Source organism: Propithecus coquereli, unplaced genomic scaffold (genome assembly GCF_000956105.1).
Source record: "Propithecus coquereli isolate 6110/MARCELLA unplaced genomic scaffold, Pcoq_1.0 Scaffold347, whole genome shotgun sequence".
Lineage (NCBI taxonomy): Eukaryota > Metazoa > Chordata > Mammalia > Primates > Indriidae > Propithecus > Propithecus coquereli.
The window spans coordinates 1,391,078-1,408,691 of NW_012149141.1; the positions used below are offsets into that span (position 1 = coordinate 1,391,078).

Here is a 17,614-nt window from a genome sequence, read left to right on the forward strand (position 1 = left end):
TATTTATCACTCGAGTATTTTTCACTGGGAAGAGGAAACAGGTAGGAATTGAATGTTTCACCTCCTCTGCATGTTGTGGTCAGGAAAGTTTGAGCACTGTTGTTCTGCAAAGAAATTGTAACTACAGACCAGCCCTTCATAAAACTGTGAATTTAAAAATAAAAGCCATAGTAAAAAATAAAAATAAATAAAGCCCTTATTCTGAAATAAAATGATAAGATATAAGACTTGAGAATGGGCCATTTGGAAGCTTCCCAGATGAGGTCTTATTAAAATGAATTGGCTTTGTAGCTTCTTACATCCCTTGATCTGATGAAAATGCAAGATGCCAGGTACTGGACAGGTGCTGGAGAATCTAGGTCACTGGGTGAACATTTGTAGGGCAACATTTTTGACAGCTGCTCCTAGGATCGCTTAGAAGCAAGAGCAAATTTATGGCGTGCATGTTGCCAGTCTGCATCCTTCAATCTATCACGGGCCTCGGTGAATCAATCACAGTGATCGTTCCCACAGAGCCTAGATGTGATTACAGAATCTTTCTCAATCCTTCTCCAGGCACTGCCTGTCAATTGATTGACACTGACATGCAAAGTGAGAGTCTTTGACCATCTCCGATGTGGGTTAATTGGCTAATTATCTTTGGAATCTCTCTTCTATCCAAAAAGAATGTGTGTCATGAAATTCTTTCCATTAAAAAGAAAATGAACCAAATTTTAATTAAATCAAATTTAAAGAGCCACATGGGTCCAGTAGCTACTGTTTAAAATAGTACAGCTTTAGACAATTCTGTCAAATTCTGAGAGTTGTGAAACTGTCTTTATATTACTTGCAGAAATTTTTGATTCCTAACTCTATGTCTAAGATGCAAAGCTACTTGTGATATGGGCTCTAACTGAACAGGGTGCTATGTAATCACAAAGCAGGAAGCAATCCATTCTGAGAGAAGATTTGGGAAGCCCCAGTGAAGTGGGTATTTTGTATTGGGCTTTGAAGGTTGGGTAGGAAGTTAGCTGGTAGGAATAGGTCAAGGGGGTTCTATTCAACTCAAGGGAACAGAATGAGTAAAGACTTAGAGGCTGGCAAGGGTGGTATTGTAAGGCAGTGAACCTGGATGGCTGGAGGCTCTACATTAGTTAGAGAAACTTTTGTATCATTGCAAGTAAAGGGAAAGCAAGACTATTTTCTTAGTTACTGTTTTGCAATCTAAAGGCTGCCTTATGAGTACACACTGGTGATCACAGGTGGAGAGCTAGAGATAAGATGGATAGCAAGAGCCCTGGTATCACAGTGAGAGTCTCTGTGGAAAGCAAATCAGCTAATTATCAATGACACAGCAACCGTATTCTGGCCAGACTCTCTGAGCCCCATGAGACCTTTCACATCTTTGAATTATTACCTTTGTGCAATAAAAGATAATATATGTCATGACCATTGATTTTAAAAGTCTGGCTATTATATTAAAGGAAGCTGCATATCTCTATCCATCTCAAAGCCTAAGGATGATAATTTTTATTTTTAACATACAACAAATTTAATATGTGATATGATATTCAACAAATGTCTATTGACCACCTACTAGGTGCAGCGAACTACACTTTCTTAGTAGTAACAGAAATGATGCTTTATGATAATCACTGGTTGAACACCGATTTCCCCACCACATTGCGAGCTTGGTAAGGGTAAGGATCCCAGCAGTCTGGCAATGCCTGAAACAGTATCTGGTACATGGTGAGGGCCAAATAAATATTAATACTTGCTGAATGAGTGAAAGAATGAATGATCTCAAGCATTTGATATTTCATTTACTCCTCACAATAACCTTGTGAAGTAGACCATCTTTCCATTTTACCAATAAATAAAATGTGAAAGAATACGTTAATTGATTTGTTCAAGGTCATCTAACTTGGGAGTGCAAGCTGGAACTTCAGCCTCTGAAAAATGGCTCAGTTTACTGAGTGCCTACTGTGTGCCGGCCCTAATATGGGATGTTTCTGGTGATAGGACATTTGGTCTGCACCACAACCCTATATGGTCAGTACTGTTATGCCCCATTGTACAAAACACTGTAAAATGTGGGTAATCATCATAAAGGTAAGAGGAAAACTTAGGGTGTGCACTGACTCTGTTTCCATTACAACCTAGTACTGCTTTTAGGAATATCAGCAAGCTAGTCAATTGAAATGACAAAATAAATTTCTATGTTGAGGAGCATTGTGTTGCATTAGCCAGGCATCTGTTCCTTGGGCTTGTAGCTTTGTCTACATCATGCAATACTTTTGAGTACTGGGACTGAATAATGTTTGAGTCTAAATTTCACTGCAAAAACAGCCTGGCTGAAAGCATGCTTTCTTTCCTTTTTGAATTAACAGGACCTCATTTTCAAGTGTTGTTTACAGGGATGTTGTTTCCCAATAAATTCTTTTAGACCCTTTTGTGCTCCAGGCAGAGAAGAAACGGTGTAGGATAAATCTACATTTATTAGACTTGGTCTTAGTGTAGATTTTTTGGTTTACTTAAAATGAAGTTATAAATCATTCACACTGGAAAAGAATTCTCTTCAACTGCAATTTGACTTTTTCATAAGATTTTTTGGCATTTATCATGTTGATCCTTTATGAATTATCTAGAATATTGTAAAATGGGTTGACCTTTCTGGTAAGTGATTTGATCATTTTCAAGTAGCATCTTTTAGCTAAAATACAGAACTTGCTGTCTTTCAAATAAAACTTGCCAGACCCATAGCCCAATAGCATGTTAGGTAGTAATTGTTAATATAATCAGACCTGAAATTTCCCCTTCCAATTCCTATATTATCAAAACAAACACCTTCTTCTGTTCAAAAAGGATCCTCATGGCCAGTGTTGGCAAATTTCTGACACGCAGTCCATTCTTCCTATGATCACATCATTGTGGACATTGCTAATCAATTATGACACACTTTACATTTGAACACAGTCAACCTCTGAATCCTTCCAAGCACAGTGTTCCAGTCATTGAGTTACTGCATGAGATAGGAATGATTTCAAAAGCAATCACATAAGCCCCGCTCAGAACAACCATCATCCAGCACCTACTGTGTGCCACATACTGTGCTAAGCACCTTATGTGGACTTAGCTATTTAGTTTTGAGATGAAACATGTTGTCTATCCTGGTTTAGGCTGTTCTTTTATGTAATTCAGTTGTCCCCTCAAGGTGGGGTCATGTTATTCCTTTGAAAATAATGATTTAAATGATTAAGCAATTTAATACATATAAAGTCCTGGAATAGGGTAAATACCCTATAAGTATAGCATCTACCTACATCTTTGGGAATTGGGCACAGAGTTGGTTTGCTTGCAGGTCTTCTACTTGACCTCACCCTCTTTGTCCCCAATGACTCTTGGCCTGAGGAGTCTGCAGGGATAGGGAAGCTTGGTATACCAGACAAACCAGATACCCTATCTCTATAATTATTATACTAGTTTGCTCTAAGTGTGGGTGAGTCATAGTGGCTCTCCCTGCCTCACCTACAGAGTGTGGATTCCTGGGTATAAGATCCCTCCCTTTCAGGCTTCAGTAAGAAATAGAGGTGACGTGTATTCTACACCTGTCATACAGTAGTTGCTCAGGACATGATATATTGTTATTAAAATATATTGTTATGTAAATATCTGAATGTCAGAGCAAAGATGGGATAAATAAACTGGTTGATACTAACACATACATTCATAGTATTTTATTGTATTAAAAAATTCACATAGAAATTTTATAGCTTGAACTTATTTATTCACTTATGATCACATCTAAGTCTTCTGATAATAAAATCCATATACTTAGTACAGGCAAAAGATGGGGATTTTACAGTTAATCTCTATAGTGGAATACATAATAGTTAGCCATGAGCTCTAAGTTGATATGAACAGGTCAATACTTATAGTATCCTTCCTTCCAAAAGCACATTGTATATGTACTTACTGTTGAAGGTGCTCTAATCAAGAAGTTTGGTGGTGTCTGTGTGATGCCAACTAATAGGGAAGTTTGGTTAATTAATCTGAACATCTGACCAATAACTAATTAAAGAGAAACAGTCCAAAAGTTAACATATGTGTTTTGTGACTCCGAGACTGGATTAAAACCCTACTGAAATGCCACTAAAAGAGCTACTAGTCAGCTGAAATCTTACATCATTTATCCATACTTCTTCAGATTTTTTTATTAATTATGTTGTCCTTATAATAATCCATTACCTTCTTATCATAGGACTCAGTCACAAAAGGAAGAAATTCAGGTATATACTGACAAACACAATGGTACCTACATTTTTATTCCAGAGTACTACTTGTGTTTTTCAGCTACGCTGTTACATATACCCCATATTTTCTACCCTGAATACAAAATAGTAACTTTGTAGTAAGAATTGCCTAAGTAACATGGTATTTAATATTTTAAGCCCTAGCAAAAAAAAAAAAAAGAAAGAAAAAGGAGAAAATAAAGAAGTGCCAATAGTCAGTTTCTTATGTTTTAAGATTCTAGGGAATTTGAGCTCGCATAAGAGAATAGCCTATATAGTTAAAACCCTGGATTAAAGATATTATAAGATGATGATAAATTTGCAGTTAGTGTTTCAGGGTCTCCTAAGAACCATACCCAATAGGCACTAGCTCTGTACCGAAGAGGTCAAAAACCTTCTAAAATGCCTTGCCGAGTTCTTTGATAAAACTTTATTATCTCTTTTTTACTGTCCTCATTAACATACTTCAAAAACGCTGTTAAATATTTCTGGAAAGCAGAGTATCAGATAATTTTACAGTAGTGTAAAGGATTTATTAATTATAGTCTTTTCATGAGTCTATTTATATTCAATTGTGACATCAATAGGTTGCCAAAACAAACTAGAGTTAATTGTATTTAATTAAATTGTTGAGAACGAGTAAGGGTATTGTAAGCAGAAAGCCCTATTCATGTACTTGTTTGTGTGAATAAAATCTGGTGTAAAGTTCTTTCTACTGGATATGGTATTATTCATCAACACAAAGTAATACAAAAATGCTAATTCAAGAAAGTCGTCATCATAATAGAACATTTGGAGGTAGAAGTTTCAAATGGTATTTGTTTACATCCAGTGTTAGGTAAATAAAGTGGGGTTCTTGACAGGACAGACATCCCTGTCTTCCTACTATGGCCTCTAGGGAGTGCCAAGACCATCTGTCTATCATCTTTCCTTCCTTGGAAGAATAATTGGTAGGGGAAACGGTCTCAAATCTGAGTCAAGGTTTCCTTGAAAAACAATGTTTCAGATAAGACCTGAAGCAGTAGGAATGGGCTATACCAAAGGTAAGGGATACAGTTAATGTAGCAAATAATTCTAGACAAAGATAATTGCATTATCTGCGGTCAAGAGGCAGAATGGAAGTTACATTAGAAAAATCAGAAGAAGATGGGAAAAGGCACTGCTTTGTCATGGATTAATGCTTGCAAATGCTTTGAAGATAGCAGGAGGCAGAATGGAAGCTGACTTTAAAAGAAAAAATTTAATTTAGCACTCTCCCTCAGTTGTGTCTAAGTTTACATATACATTAAATTGAGATTTTTATGAAGTACTTACTGTGTGCCTGGAACTGCGCTAAGAGTTTCATATTATTTCATTAATCCTTATACTTCGCACTGTGAAGTATAGTAGAAGCAGCTACTCTTATCTCTTTTCTACCAATGAGGGAAATAAGGCTCAGAGAGGTTAAATAACTTGTCCAAAGTGCACAGCTAGTAAGTGGTGAAACCAGGATTTGAACTAGGGTAATCTAGTTCCAGATCTCATGCTCGTAATGACTCCATACAGAAACTCTGTCTCTCTTAGTGCCTTTAGTGTTAGTTATGATGCACAGTATTAAGACAGAGGTAAATGTACGTCAGGATAGCCTAGGTGATGCTGTGGTAACAATCGCCCCCAAATCTCTAAGGCTTAACCCAATAAAAGCTTATTTCTTGCTCATGCCACTGTCCACTGAGCTTGGCCAGGGGCTCTGTTCCACATTATCTGCAATCCAGAATTCAGAGCAGCATCTATTTGAAATAGTTCTGTTCATCATGGCAGAAAAAAAGAGTTTCGGGGGTCTAATATCAAATAAATGCTTCAGCTTACAAGGGATGCAAGTCGCTTCTGCTCACAATGCATTGGCCAGACTTGGTCATATGGCTCAATCCAATGGCAAGTGGCCATGAAGTGCAATTCTGCCGTGTTGCCAGAGGGCAGAGAGGGAGAGACGGTGCCCATGAAATGCCTTAGTGGTTATTATAAATGACACTTCCTTCGTTATAGTACTCTTATATTCTTCCATATGCAACCTTAGATATCAGTTTATTTTAGTATTTGGATAAGGCTCCAGAAACTTCAGTTGCTCAGTCTGTAAAAAAGGCAAAAGTGTATTTTAAAGAAAGGAATAATCCAGTTAGTGAATCCGAAAAAGAAAAAAGGTAACACAAAGCTTGTTTTGTTTCATTTTCATGTAGCTGATTTTTGAATGAACGGGTGTCACGTGGCCCAATTCTTCCTCACCTAAGTGAAAGTGAAGCAAACCTTTGAGGCTATGGGAGTTCCTGTCCTTTTTTTCATTCTCTTTCCCATAGTAAAAACCTAATGCTCTCTCACTCACTCTCTCTCCTTCCCTCCTTCCATTCTCTCATCTGTGCACATCTAATCTGTGAACTGCTTCCCAGTTTTAAGAAAAATTGCCATCTGGGCATTAAAGGTCAAAGCATTCAACACTGCACTATCTGAGATGCCGCTGTTTGCTTCAGATGAAACTTTTATAGGGCATATTCAGTGTGTAGATGATATTTTTATATTATCCTAAGTATTTCTTATTCTTATTTTTATTTCCAGAGCTATATCTGTCTCTAGTTGACAGGTAAAGAAATCAGTTATGGATCAAATGTACCCATTTGTCATGGATTAATGCCTATAAATGCTTTGATGGCTATAGGAGACAAAATCTTGTAAGAGTGGATGCTGACTTTGGAAGAAAAAAATTAATGAAGCTCAGAAAACAGTGATAGCAGAGAACATTGCAATTTTAGGTGCTAAATGACTTATTTTCAAACCCTAGGAGTATGGTAATATTATCCCTCTCCTCCTTCCTTTAATTAAGCATTCTCATAGTGACCTCGGCTGAAGAAAAGTTGTTTTACGGAGAGTTAGGCTTCCCGAGAACTGTTATTTAATGAACAGGGTTTTTCCTTATTAGCTAAAAAAAAAATCTGTGTTGATGAGCAGAATAGGAAAAGCTGTAATTCACCATCATGAAGCTAAAGGAAGAGAAATAAAAATTGGAAGACTAGCTTGGTCCGCCAATACTTCTATGTGTCACAAATGCTATTACCAAGAGCTGTTTTCCCCTGGATGATTCAGGAAGACAACATTTACATATCAAATTTAGTTTTGTGAAACATGGGTTTAATATCCAACCTCCCATATCTTAGGGGTGGAATAAGGCTGATTATTTAGCAAGATTTTAAAGGACTCTCTGGACTATCTCCTTGCTACACACACACACACACACACACACACACACACACACATTACACCATACAGTGTTAAGATATTTTGAAATCATAAAATCATATTTCTGTAATAAAGAGTTGTAAATTACTTAACAATCATCTAGACTAAACTTTCATAGAATACTTCAATTGCCTCAAAACATCCCCTGCCAAGTGGTTGTTGATTCACTGGTTGGACTCTTTGCCATATTATTTTGGGCTGTGCTAAAATTTGGGATGACTCCTTTCTCTGGCCTAGGCATGATATTTTTAATCATGAAACTGATCTTCCCCTGCCATCAAACCCCTTCCATCCATAGTTTTCTTCATCATGGTGAATGGAAACTCCATCTTTCTCATTCCTCCCATCAAAAACCTTGGAATCATCCTCAACTACCCTTTCTCTGAGATTTCACATTACATCTATCAGCAAAGCTATTTTTCCCCAATTTCACAATATATCCAGACTCTGACCACTTCTTACTACCCACCCTGCTGTTGCCCTGGACAGAGCCCCTGCTTCCTCTGAGGTGGGTTGTGGTGGAAGCCTATGACGGTCTCTTGCTTCACCTTTGCTCCCTGCAGTCCATTCTCCACACAACCGGTAGATAGTGAGGTTAAAATGTTAGTCAGACCTTGTCATTCACCCATCCAAAATGCTCAATGGTTTCCTATTTTTCTCACGGTAGGAACCAAAGTCCTTATGATGGGCCCTACACAATGTGCTCCCAACTGTTGCCCTCGTTATGTCTGTGACATTTTCTCCTGCCACTTTCTTCTTCACTCACCTCCCCCATCCGCACTGACCTCCTTGCTGTGCCTTCAAAGACAGAACACTTTTGTGTTCAATGGCCCTTGCTCTGCCTGGAACATTCTTCCCTGTATATATCGACAAGGTACACATTCTCCTCCTGTCCAAGTCTCTGCTCAGATATCACCTCTTCTATGAGGTCTCCCCTGACCAATTTATTTATTTTAATTTCACCCTCCTCCCAGAATTCCACCCCTACATCCTGCTCTACTTTTTGCAGTAGCACGTGCTGCTTTTAAACTCACTATAATTCATTTACTTATTAAATTTGTTGTCCATGTCCACCCATCAGGAAGTAAGTTCCACAAAGGCAGAAAATTTCATCAGTTTTGATCCCACATATATCAAAGGGAAAAAAGAAGGCTCTTAATAAATATTTGCTGGCTAAATGAGTGAAAAAATAAAAAATTTTAGGACCTCATGAGATAAAGATCATTCCCTGTGTTTCCCATCAAATGTAATCTAAGTATTCACATATTCGCCCATCGCCTTCAGCTCTTTGCTAAAATGGAATTCATTGCTAGCTTCAGTGGCCCTGGTCGCCTAAGCTGGCACGACTCTGTTGGTCATGGGAGTGAGTGCAGGGGTTGGCCCACGGCCACATTCTCGTGAGGATGAGGTGGCTGGTCCAGCACGTGGGAATGGGAGACCTTTTGCGCCCAAAGCAGATTTATGGCCAATGGTGATGTTAAATTATATCCCCACCCAAAGGGTCCATTTCTAACAGAAATCCCAATGGCAAGTTACTAGGATTTTTACACAGGAATTTTAAAAAGAGAATTTTCAGACTTAAATGTACTTTCTTCTTAAATATACTTAATGTCATAATAATGTTAAAAACTTACAGATCCTTTATTGTGTACTGGGCCTTACTTTAAGCACTGTACACACACATACATGCACACGCAATATATACATCTATATATACTATTTAACCCCGACAATAACCAATGAAGGTAGGAACTTTCATTATCCCTATTTTTCAGATGAAGAAACAGAAGCTCAAAATAATTTTCCCAACATCACACAACTGGTAAACGACAGAGCCGGGATTCAAACCCAGGCAATCTGAATCTACCGGCCATGCTCCTAACTACTGTCTTATATGTTCACTTCTGTGTCCCTTGTTTCTGAAAAAGGGTGCACAGTTATCTTGGGATGTCATTCATAAGGAAAGTAAACAGTATTCTCAGACCTCATGGCAGGCACTTTTCTAAGAGTCTCCTTTAAGACACGGGAAGTTTATTACCTTTTGAGGTAGACGGTTGCAGTACAGAAGAGCTGACATTAGACTTTTTTCCCCCTTCACGCTTAGCAGAATTTTGAGGAAATTGGGGATAGGGAAGAAGAACATCTGGCTTGTTTTTAACTTTGCAGCAGATTTCAAAGCCAGCTGTCTGCCGTTGAAGAGCCATTCAGATGTAAAGACAGCCACTACCTTACTCCTGGATCATCCTCTTCCAGGCTAATTGATTGTCACATGAAATGGTTCGGCTGTGGACTAGGACAGCACTATCGCTTGTGGAACCCCGATTTTGATCTACACAGCCTGAGGTCACAATAGCTATTTTGGCAGCTGTGTCACCCTGCCAAGTCAAATCGAATCTAACGTCAGTGGACACCCCCGGGTCTCTTTCACACCTGCCGCCGTGAAGTCACCTCCTCAAGCCTGTTTTCACAGCTGCCTGTTTGGCCCCAAGCGTGGACTTCAAATTTCTCCCTATTTCTTTCCATCTCATTAGTTTTCAACCTTCATTTCATCTTATTGGAAACTTTAAAAATTTCAATTCTCTCATCCAATGTAATAATTAGAGTTCTTAGCTTAATATTTTTGTATGAAAAAAGAAATCTACAAATTAAAAAACTAATTCCTAAACATGAATGGAACACTACCATGTCCTGGGAATGGTAATAGCATGCTAACAATTTATCATTTTGTAAATTTATTCATTTATTTATTTTGAGACAGAGTCTTGCTCTGTTGCCCAGGCTTGAGTGCCATGGTGTCAGCCTAGCTCACAGCAACCTCAAACTCCTGGGCTCAGGAGATCCCCCTGCCTCAGCCTCCTGAGTAGCTGGGACTACAGGCACGTACCACAATGCCTGGCTAATTTTTTGTTTCTAATTTTTTCTATCGTTAGTTAGAGATGGGGTCTTGCTCTTGCTCAGACTGGTTTCTAACTCCTGACCTCAAGCGATCCTCCTGCCTCGGTCTCCCAGAGTGCTAGGATTACAGGAATGAGCCACCGTGCCCAGCCTGCATTTTGTAAATTTAAAAAAGGGTTTTAAGCTTCTTTTTCATTTGGAAAGACAACCTCTGAGAGTTTGTTCTAGAGCAGTGTAGTGCAATAGAAATATAATGTAGGCCACATATATAATTTAAAATCTTCTAGTAGCCACATTTTACAACGCATTAAAAAAGGGCAAAATTAATTAAAATACTGTTTTAAGTGAACCTATCCGAAATATTATTTTATTAATTTCCTGTGGCTGCTGTCACAAGTGACCACAAACTGGGTGGCTTAAAACAACAGAAATTAGTTTCTCACAGTCTAGAGAACAAGTCCCAACACCAAGGTGTCAGCAGGGCCACACTCTGGCTGGAGTCTCTGTGGGTGTTTCCCTCCTTTGCTGATTCCAGCTTCTCGTGGCCACTGGTCTCTCTTGACTTGTGGCTGTCACAGTCTCTGCCTCTGTGGCCACATGGCCCATTCCTCTTCTGCCAAATCTCCCTTGGCCTCCTGCTTAAAATGACACTTGTCATTGGCTTTAAGGTCACCTGGATAATCCTGGATAAGCTCCTTTTTTCAAGATTCTTAATCACTTTTTTTTTTTTTTTACCATGTAAGGTAATATTCACTCGTTTACCATATTTATAAGGTAATATTCATGGGTTCTGGGGATTAGGATATGGGCATATCTTTCTTGGGGCTATCAGCTCACTCTAATTATGTCTACATGTAATCAATATAAAGAATTATTAACGAGCTATTTTTCTTTCTTTTTGAAACCTTCGAGATCTGGTGTGCATTTTGCACTGACGGTACATCTCAATTCAGATGCTTGATTTTCATCAGAAATGCTTGATCTGCATTTAGATTTTATAAAACTTTCAGTTGAAAAAATTGATTCACATGCTTGAGTTGTTCCAACCCCAGTTAAAAGTTTTCTAGTAGGTAAATCAAACATCAATTTTAAAATTTAAATGGAATACATTAGTAAAAGTTAAAACTTCACTTTCTTGATCTCATTAACCATAGTCAAGTGATTGACAGCTCCATGTGGCTAGTGGCTGCTGTGTTATACTGTATTATAATGCAGCCCTAGCACTTACTTCAGTTATAAAATATTAATTGTAAGGCATAATAGCTGGTATACTCTGGTATATAATGATGACTTAACTTTAAGTAGCATTAAGTTTGGTAATTTACTCTAAAAATATTTTGAGTGTCAACAGTGTGCCAAGACCTGGAAATACGATAATAAACAAGATAGACACGATTCCTTCCTCAAGGAATTTAATGTCTGAATGCACCTTAGTTTTCTTACCTTGCCTATACCTCAGTTGCCAGAGTTGGTAAGGAATGACATATAAGGAAACCAGCGGACAAATACATATGAAAGTGTTTGCTGAGATCCTGTAATCACAACCTCAGTAGAACCTGGTCTTATGCTTTCTATCAAGAAGGAGCTAAATGCCCTTCTAAGTCCCTCTTTTCTTCAGAATGTTAACTTGATGTTTAATAAGGTGAAGAAATAAGAGAATATAGTTAAAATGTCAAGAGAATGAATATAAATGGAAATAAAATGGATAGCATTATTAATAATGGCGAACAGGAATGTCACATCGGTAAAGCAAGTTATAAAGATAAAGCAAGTTCATGTTTTTTTTGTTTTGTTTTTTTAATCTTTTCCTTTCTGCCCAGAACACACTTAAGGGAGGTTTAAGCCATCTGTCTTTTATACAGTGCATTTTGCCTGCGAGGTTTCCCAAGTAAGATGTTAATTGTTTGTTCCTCCTAGCAATGTACCCTTCTTAGGAAGAGAAAGGATGTCCCCTTTTTAGTGGTTTTAGAGAAACCACAAGTCAGCTTGCATATTACATTACAAAAGTTTAGATTCAATACCAGAAGGGATTGTACCACCAACACAATACTGTGGCTTTTGAGTGAGTTAAGCTTCTAAAATATGTCGCTACTCTTTGGCTGTTGTACATCTTTGGCTGTTGTACATCAGTTCCCAACTTTGGGATTGTTACCTATGTCAACCCAGACATTCTTATTCAGAATCAATTCCCAGAATATTTTTAGGAAAAAACAATTTTTTAAAAGCAGAAACCTGGGAGTATTTTAATACAGTCATTATTGAAAAAGGATAAACATTCAGTATAGATCGGGGCCTAGAATTATCCGTATTGAGAGATTGATGTTGAAGTAATTTTCTTGTGGAATATCTGATGACTAAGGTTATGTCCCATTGGATTCTCATTTCATTCCACAAAGATTTCTGTGGGGTGCTGTGTGAACACCGAGATGTGCCAAAGGAGAGGGTGAATCAAAGGAGAATGTATCACCAAAGCACTATGAAATAGTGGATAATGCTTAAAAATGAAAAAAATAATATAAGGCAATTAAAAGTAAGCACTGAATAAAGGTGTGAGGAAGAGGAAAGAATAATGACTCTAACCGAGAAGCACTGGGCAAGACCTCCTTTGTGAAAGAGATGGCAGAAGAATGGAAGAGAGATGAAAAGGGTCATTTTCATTTGTTGAGTTGTTCCTACATGGCAGGCTTGCCATAGATTCCGAAGTGTCGCATGGTGAGTAAATGATACAAGTAATTTTAAAAGTTTTATTTAAAAAATTTTAGGCTTCATTGGATAAACATCCATCCCAAATAACCGAGAGCTATACTATTGAAGTCAGAAGGTTAGATTGGATGATTCGCCTCTTCTTTATCTTTCCCACGACTTCTATTTTCTGTTCTAATCTAAGTACTGCTCGAGTGATATCCCAGTGTGATAAACCAAGCCAGAATCGAGGGGACGTGGTTTTTACACCTAATCTCTAAATTATACCTATTTGAATCTTCTTATAGATTTTCCTTCTCTAAGCTACAGGGTTTATTTACTTATTTACCTTATTGAACACACTGAAATCTGCGTCTTGATATTTTTCTTTTCTCTGAGATCTCTTTGTGTTTTTAATCTTAAGCCTCGTGCAGGTATCTTCATGTCTTTTCAGGCTATTTTGAGTTTGGGCGACCTCATCTTCGCAGAACAAGCCAGGAGCTTATCTGGTCTATATGAGGTTCATTAGCGAAGTTCTCAAAATACTTTTTTTTTTCTTTTACTGTGCCCTAAAATGTAGACAAATATTCCATCTAGCTGAGCAAATGCACTAGAATACAGAGAGAAAACATGCAAGAAGATATGATAAAATCGACAAATACCAGCATATTTAGTTTACCCTTGTTTTGATCTCTTATTATTTCTCTCCTCTTTCCCTCTGTCTCTCATCCCATATAAATTCTAGGTATCTAGCCCCCACCCAAAAGCCCATTTCAAACTAATACATCCAAAAGAAACACCAATCCTATGGCAAAGGTTTTAGAAGAAAAGTAAGCCTTTGTCTACAGACTCTTGCAGAGGTAGCACAAGGGGAAGTACACCTTATAGCGCAGAATGAGAATTTGCTAACACCCTCCTGTCCATAACTCAGCCCCAGTCCTCCTGGCAGCTGCCTGTGTCATCATCCTTGTCCTGCCAGACCCTAAACCACTCCTTTCCCTTTGCCTGGCTCCACTTTCCTCCCCACACCTCCTCCTCTAGGGCTCTGCTTCTTCCCTTCTAGCCTCCCCTGTCTGTTTCCTTCCGTGGAACCTCAAGCCATTTCCTACGTACAGAAATCTGCTCATCTTGAACTTCACCCCCATTCCATCTTGCTCAATAAAACAAGAGCATCTTCCTTGGGACTCACAGACCCAAGAACTTGGGGTAATGTTAAACTTGTAAATTAATTATTTGTTCTTGTCACCCTTCCTTCTTCTCCTCCTTGACCTTGTTCCTTCTCTCGTCCCCTCCCAAGTCTTCACTCTCTTCCTTTTCCTTCCTAGGTATACTATCCTTCCATTCCTCTCAAAATTAAGTCTGAGGAAAGAACATCTATATATAAATGGTTGATGGAAAATATATATACTCCACAGTCACTTAGGAAGGAAATGCCTAGTTGTGAAACACTTTTACAATAATGAAAAAGTGCTCGAATTGCCTTCAATTTTCAACAAAAATAGGTGACATCTCTTGTAATTTTCCACATTTTTTCATTGACCTAGTTGCTATTTCATTGTACAGAAGTGGGGACTCACATTTTTCTGTGTCTGAGCTTTCATACTCCCTTCTTTTTTTTCCCAACTCTCTCAGCTGTTCCAATGTTCACCTTTTCTCTGTCCTCACAGTTGGGGATTGTACTTTGACTTTCAACACCTGACATATCTGGAACAATCCACCTCAAAGTCATTCATCTTTACATCTTTCTTTTAGGAGTGCTGGATTACTAGGGTTGTACTTTTTAGTTTTATTTCTTGCATTTTTTAAAGGCATTCACAATACAAGTATTTAGTTTGATATTTAGTTTGCATTATATGTTAGACATTTCTCTTTTAAACAAGAACATTCTCCACCCAATTTCAATACCCCCTCTGAAAGCATTGCACTTTTATATGCATATAAGCAAACACTGACATGTGACAAATATCAGTTTATGATTTGCTGAATTAAATCAATCTGTGCTGGGCAATTCCTCATTAAGGAATGAATAGAATGAAAAAAGTTAGCATATAAAGTATTCTTTTGAAGTAGACAGTATTTAATTTTTTCTGTAGAACATGGAACTTGAATATGTGTGTTCCCTGCCAAAAAATCTTTATTAGAGGATGTCTTTATCACCTTGTAAATGCTGGAAACACAGTTTACAACCTCCCTTAGGTTAAACACAATGAACAAGTAGACACTATTCTTGGGTTTCCTATGTCACCTTTCAGTTTTGAGAGCAGTCCATTTGCAAGAAGTATGGACAGGTGACAGTATCACAGGAAAATAAATGAGAACATTATCATTCTAAAGAGGAGCAAAGCAAGTAGTCAAGAGCAGAGATATTTATTGTGAAATAACTCTTCGCCTTTGACCTACAAACTAGAGACAATGGTGTCTTCTGTAGCTACAGGATTGCCTACTTGTGAGCCCATCCCTACTTCTAGTATCCATGACCTGATTTATAGATTGAGCCAAATAAATAGTATCTTCGGCTTATAAAAAAATCAAACCATGTGACTTTAGTGTGAACAAAGACCTAGATCCCCTTAAATACTTCCTTAACTTGATGTATTATGATGTCAATTATTAATATAATGATAATAACAAACTTAAACATAATAACAGCTAATGTGAAACACTCATGTTTCAGGAACTCCTCTAATCTCCTTGCTTGGATAAAATCATTTAATACTCACCATAAACATACAAAGGGCTACTATTACTGACTCATTTTACTAAAGAGGAACCTGCAACACAGTGCTTCATAACTTCCCCAGTAACGTCACACAACTTAGCAAGTAGGGGAGTAGGATCCGAGCTCAAGCAGTCTGATTCTAGACTCCATGCTCTTAAACATCACCTAATATGGACTCTGCTCCTGCCTAGCCTATTGAAGGAAGTCTAAAATGCCACACTCCAAAGCAGGTGTGTTATCTAGTCATTATTGTTTACACATCCCTTCTTATAATGGTGCCCAGCTTGGAGGCATCCTAGGGCTTGCTCACAAATTCTTTTTATTTCTGCCTGAAGATCATGCCTCTGAGTCACTCATCCAACATTTGCAGATCAGGCTGCTGATGCAGTGGACGTTTACATTCCCCCTTTTTTACTATGACACTAGCATGGCTTTTGAAAAAAGTCATTAATTGTATTTCCTTTCCCAGATCTTGCCTCATCTCAGGTAAATTTTTAAGAAACCAAGCATACCTCTGATCTATGGTCTGTAATTAGAACTTTCGTCCCAGGGATTTATGGCCCAGTGCAGCCTGTGGTCTGTCAGCCCAATGACTATTATTTCTTATAATGCAATGTTAAGGCATTTCTCACTTAGCACAAACCTTCTATTTCACCAATAACCATGACTCTGTCTTCTTAAACTCAAGACTCTGTGCATATTCCCCCATAATTCTCCTTCTATTGATTACATATTTAATATATTTGGTAAAAAGAACACTCTCCATTTTTAGTGTATCATTAAGACTCACTTATTTTATCAAATTATATATTATTCTTACCTGCTTGAAATCCCTTCCTCTATTTCCAAGTGTCTCATCTAAAAAAAAAAAATCCTCTGACTAGAGTGACAAAAATGCAAAAAATCCTGATAATACCAAGTACTGGTGAGGATGTGAAGCAACTCTATGAGAACAAAAAAATGACACAATCCCTTAGGAAAACAGTTTTGCAATTTCTTATCAAATTGAACATACACTTACTATCTGACTCACCAATCCCACTTCTAGGTATTTGCCCAAGAGAAATGAATCTTGTCTTCACACAAAAACCACGTGTGAACATTTATAGATCTCTTCACAATCACTAAGAACTAAAAATGCTTCAATTGGCCTTTAATGGGTGAGTAGATAAACTGTGGTACATCCACACTGTGGAATAGTGATAAAATGGAACAAACTACTGAAACATGCAGCAACACGGCTGACTGCCCACTGCATCATGTTGAGTGAAAGAAGCTAGACCCAAAGCTATGTCCTGCGTGATTCCATTTGTATGACATTATGGAAAAGGAAAATTAAGGGACAGACAACTGATCAGTGGTGTCCAGGGACTAGGGTTGAGGGTAGAGGTTGACTACAAAGAGCAACATAAGGATATATTGGGGGTTGATGGAAATACTCCATACATTGTGCTAGTGGTGGTGTTCATACGACTCAGAGACAGTTCATCAAAAAGAATGAATTCTACTGTAAGTAAATTTAAAAATAGTGAATATTCATAAGGGATGTTGGTCTGTAGTTTTCTTTTTTTGTTGCGTCCTTTCCTGGTTTTGGTATCAGGGTTATGTTGGCTTCATAAAATGTGTTGGGGAGGATTCCATCCTTCTCGATGATGTGGAATAATTTCTGCAGGATAGGCACCAGTTCTTCTTTGTAGGTGGGGTAAAATTCGGGTGTGAAACCATCTGGTCTGGGACTTTTCTTTTTAGGAAGGTTTTTTATTTCTGTTTCAATTTCAGT

At 37.9% G+C, this 17,614-nt stretch overlaps 1 protein-coding gene across 2 annotated transcripts in view; it reads left to right on the plus strand.

The window, feature by feature from the left end:
* FAM19A1 (family with sequence similarity 19 (chemokine (C-C motif)-like), member A1) overlaps window positions 1-17,614 on the plus strand; it is a 535,315-nt gene that overhangs the window by 12,411 nt on the left and 505,290 nt on the right. The window lies entirely within an intron of this gene.